General features: G+C 39.5%; 1 non-coding gene across 1 annotated transcript; it reads left to right on the top strand.

Moving 5' to 3' along the window:
* Positions 1-2,340: 2,340 nt before the first annotated feature.
* On the top strand, positions 2,341-2,448 carry LOC112090163. The gene has a single exon (XR_002901512.1). It is a non-coding gene; the product is annotated as a small nucleolar RNA R71 (small nucleolar RNA).
* The last annotated feature ends 2,135 nt before the right edge of the window (positions 2,449-4,583 follow it).

Here is a 4,583-nt window from a genome sequence, read left to right as displayed (position 1 = left end):
CGTCCAATATTATATGACGAAGATACGTCGATATTTTACGACGGTTTTAGGTCAAAAAGTATAAAAAATAAAACGACCAAATTACAACGATATTTTCGTCTTAAATTATACGACGAACCTACATCAGTTATTACGACGATTTTACGACGTTTACGCTGAAAACCAAATCGAGGCAAATCAATGTAAAGTCGTCGTAATTGTTATGACGCCTTTACAACGTCTTTATTACGTCGATTTTACGATGATTTTAAACCGTCCTAGATTGTACGACGATTTTACGACGAAATGTCGTTTACGTACGACAGTTTAGAAACTGTCGCAAGTTCGTTGTAATAGGGGTTTTACAACGAACTTACGACGGTTTCGGCGGTTGTAAAATGGTCTTTTTGTTGTAGTGTTTAAGCTTGACTTTAGTGGCTTTAAGTTCGCTCCAAGGAACATTTATTGCTGCGGCTGTGTCTTTAGTAGGTGTAGGAATGTTTGTTTGGTCCTCAAGATTTAGATAGTTTAAAGGCTTCCTATAATGTTCGGACTTATCAAGCATAAGCGTGCACTCACTTGAAATTTCTTCAAGGAAATTGCGTTCGTCTTTTGTGGTTGAAAGCGTGACATTTAAAGGGTCGTCGAGAAGTAGATCTTCGTAAACTTCCTCAATAATTCCATGTAGCTCATTAATCCCACAAATTTTGTCATCCAAAGTCAATTTATCGAAACTTTTGTTCATGTCAAACTGCATAACTAGACCGGTTAAATGAAGGTCAATTTTTCCTTCCGGAACATTGATTATGGCTCCGGCTGTAGATAGGAATGGTCGTCCAAGAATAAGGGGATCCAAGAATAAGGCGATCCTTAGGTTCTCTTTCTAGTTCTAGAACTACTGAATAAGTTGGTATGGAACATTTTTCGATTTCGATGGGAACATCTATTAAGATACCTACAGGTTGTCTAACGGAACGATCAGCTAATACTAAAGAAATTTTAGTGGGTTGGAAAGTGTGATGTCCTAAACGTTTTGCTATTGAAAGAGGTATCATGTTTATGCTAGATCCTAAATCACAGAGAGCACGCTCAAAAGCTATATTATTCATAGTGCAGGAAAGTACGAAGCTCCCAAGATTGTCTTTCTTTTGAAGAATCCAGCTTTGCAAGATAGAACTACATTCATGGGTTATCATCATAACACCTTCTTCAAGAGTTTAAATTTTTTTTAGAATACCCTTCATGTATTTTCTTAAAGCGGGAATCATTGCACAAGCTTCTACGAAAGGTAATATCATGTTTAATTGATCAGTTCGCTCTTTCAGCTTAGCTTTTTCTTTGTCTTTCTTCGGGGCTCTTAAGGCTCTAGGATACGGTGGTTTAGGTTTATAGACACGAGTTTGTGGAGGGGGGATCAGGTCTTCTCCGAGGATTTCCCGGGATATATTCTCTTACTTCTCCTCCATCCTTCTCTCCTACCACTTTGTTTTCAACGTCTTCAATTGTGACCCTTCCTTTTTCGTTCTCCTTTTCCTTACCCTTTTCCTCACCTTCGGGATCTTTAGAAAATTCAGGCTTTTTGTAAGCTAAACCACTCCTAAGTGTGATAGCTTTCACATGATCGGAGGGGTCTGCTTCGCTTGAGCTTTCGAAAGAACTTTCACTTGGCTCCTCCTCGGAATTCTCTGTGTTTTTAGACTTATCTTTAATCATTAGACTAAGAAGGGTGAAAATTTTATCATTAAAGTCTCTTGCATCTTTTTTATTTCAGAGCTAAGATCGTTGATTTCCCTAGACTTAGATTTTTCCAGTTCTAGAATTCTTTTGTTTAGATTTTTAGCTTCAGAAGAGGGAAAACTATGATAGAGATTGGAATTAGATTGAATAGCAGTCATATGACTAGCGACCGTGGTAGAATGGGTCTTGGCCGCGGTCAGGAAAGTCATGACCGTGGTGAAAGCACGTTTGGTCGCAGTCCGAAAAGATGGACCCGCGATAATCAGACACGAAAGGAAAATCTTGAGTTTGATATACTTCTGCAGTGTTCATCATCTCTTGATTATAAGAATCCGTTGGGTTGTTCCAACTATCAAAGTTACACGTATTGTGTACTTTGTTTGGTTGTTGCAATCCAAGTAATGGAGAGACTTCATAACTTCTGAGATCTCTTCTTTTTTCTCAGGAAGTGCAGAATTTCCAAAGATTGCTTGATTTCGGATACTTCCTGCGAAGTTATTGATGAAAACACGAGCATATTCTACAGATCTAGTAGAGAAATCTCCATTACTTGCGGTGTCCAAAGAATGTTGCAATTCTTGAGTTATGCCTCGATAGAAGATACCCATCAGGTATTCGTCGGAATATCCGTGGTGTGGACAATCTCTTTGGTATTCTCTAAATCTTTCCAAAGCATCTAAAATATTTTCATCTTCTTTTTGTTCAAAAGTTCTTATCTTGTTCCTTAATAGATTGGAACGAGTTCTAGTGTCAAAGCTATTTAGGAAAGCCGCTCTACAAGCTGCCCACGTTTTTAGTGAAGCAGGTTCTAAAGATTTTAGCCATTTGATGGCATTGTCTCTCAAAGAGAATGGGAAAATACTACACTTGTGGTAATCCCCATTTGATGTAATGGTTGCACATAATTCTTCGAAAGTCTCGATATGATCCATCGGGTGTTCGGATGAATAACCATAAAATTGATTTTGTTGAACTAGGTGGATGTAGGGTACCTTTATTTCGGTTTTACCATCCTTTGGTAAGGCTGGTTGAATAGCTCTATGATCTCCCAAAAACTTTTCGAGTTAATCGAAACTTCCAATTAGTTCATCATCATCTTCACGTTTTGCTGATCCGATTAGCTCATCATAATTATCGATCGGATTGTCAAGCTCTTCTTCACTCAGGTTATCGTCGATCGGGTCACCATCCACACGATATGGTGGATCACCGAGAGTTTCGGGAATATGTTCCCGGTCTCCCATTGTCGAGTAACCTAGAAAATTCAAAAGAAAATGTAAAAGTAAACAAGTGTTCTAATGGATTTAAGCTGGGATTCCGACGAAACAAATCAAAGTCCCCGGCAACGGCGCCAAAAACTTGATTGCGAGCAAAAGCGGGGTGTTGTTTGTTTTTACTAAGCTTCAGGTTTTAGATTTATAACCACTAAATGTCTGCAAGTGCACAGTGTGCACTGTAGTACTTAGGATATCGATCCACAGAGACTTAGTTATTTCAGTACGAATTCACGCTAATGCTTAAATCAGACTAGAACTAAACAGGTTTGGGTTTTTGATTTTGGGTGTCCCTAAATCTAAACTAGAAAGCAAAGCAAATAAAGCAACTGAAAAACAAAAACAGGTAATAGCTAGTAAAAATCAAAGGCGAATGGAAGCAGGGAAAAATCGAGTTACCTCTTTCTGGAGAGACAAGATATTATGCAAAACAGCAAGAGAGTATATGGAGTTGTTGACATCCACAGTTTCCAGTCACATTCTTCTTGCTTCAAGATTTCTGATCTCCTTTCTTCAGGTTCTCCTTATAACTCCCCCAGACTTAGCTTTTTGTCCAAGTTATGAGTCCATAACTACCTTGATGAATACCTATGGCCTTGGCTCAAAATAATTTTGGCTATCTTAGACTCTTTAGGCTTTTTGGTTTCATTTCCTTTCATTCTTTTTCTCTTCTTGGATTTTGTTTTGAAAGGGGAAACCGCCTTTTGATGTAGAGTCATATGAGGCACAAAATATACCTTTATGATTGAGCTTTTTGAGACACCGTTGAGCTTTGATTGATTCTTGATGCTCCACTTTCCCAAATTCCTTTAGTATTTCTCTTGAGTGAATAAAAACTATGTTTCATGGTTGTCGTCTGTCTCTGTGGCAGAGGAGTCATCATCAAACCTGTGGATCTTCTTCAGGAACTTCTTCATGGGCTTGTTGATCCTCTCCTGCTGGTCAAGCTTCTTCTTCAAAGCTGCAAAGTCTGCATCGCTCTTAGTGGATGCTCTAGTGTGGGAACAACTGGCTCAGGATGATGATGGTGCAGGCTGAAGTCTCCTGCTGTTTGCAGCTACCTCTCTCTTGGCTTTGGCAGCCATAAATTGCTTCATGTTCAAAGGTAGTAGTGGCACAGATGGTAAGAAATCACGAGTCTCTAGTCTCCATCCTGGGTCTGCTCCATCTCGGATTCGAGGCACTGAATCTGATGGTAGGAGAACCTTGTACTTGGTGGTACTAGTGCAGAACTTGTAAGCAAATCCAATGGGATCCACCTTGGCCCTTGAAATAGTCCTGTCTATGGAAAACTGAGAGAGATCGAACCAATCTTTCCTAAGAGTTGTCTCGGCTGATAAATCAACTCTTGCTGCTATCATAAGCAAAGTAATGATGCTCCAAAAGGCTGGTGAGAAGTCTTGACACTCAAAGGTAAACATCGCATGCTTAACTTTCACTAGGTTATTTTCAATGATGCAAGCAAAGCAAGGGAACCTGAGATGATATGTGAAAGGTAGCTGAAGTGTCACCAGCTCAAGCTTGAGGACATTCGCCTGGTTGGCTCTAAAAAACACAGTGTGTGCCAGCAATTTGTGCACATATCGTACAGCA

This window comes from Eutrema salsugineum, unplaced genomic scaffold (assembly GCF_000478725.1).
Source record: "Eutrema salsugineum unplaced genomic scaffold, Eutsalg1_0 scaffold_11, whole genome shotgun sequence".
Classification (NCBI taxonomy): Eukaryota; Viridiplantae; Streptophyta; class Magnoliopsida; order Brassicales; family Brassicaceae; genus Eutrema; species Eutrema salsugineum.
The sequence above is the reverse complement of the archived record's forward strand: the minus strand, read 5'-3'. Positions and strand labels throughout refer to the sequence as shown.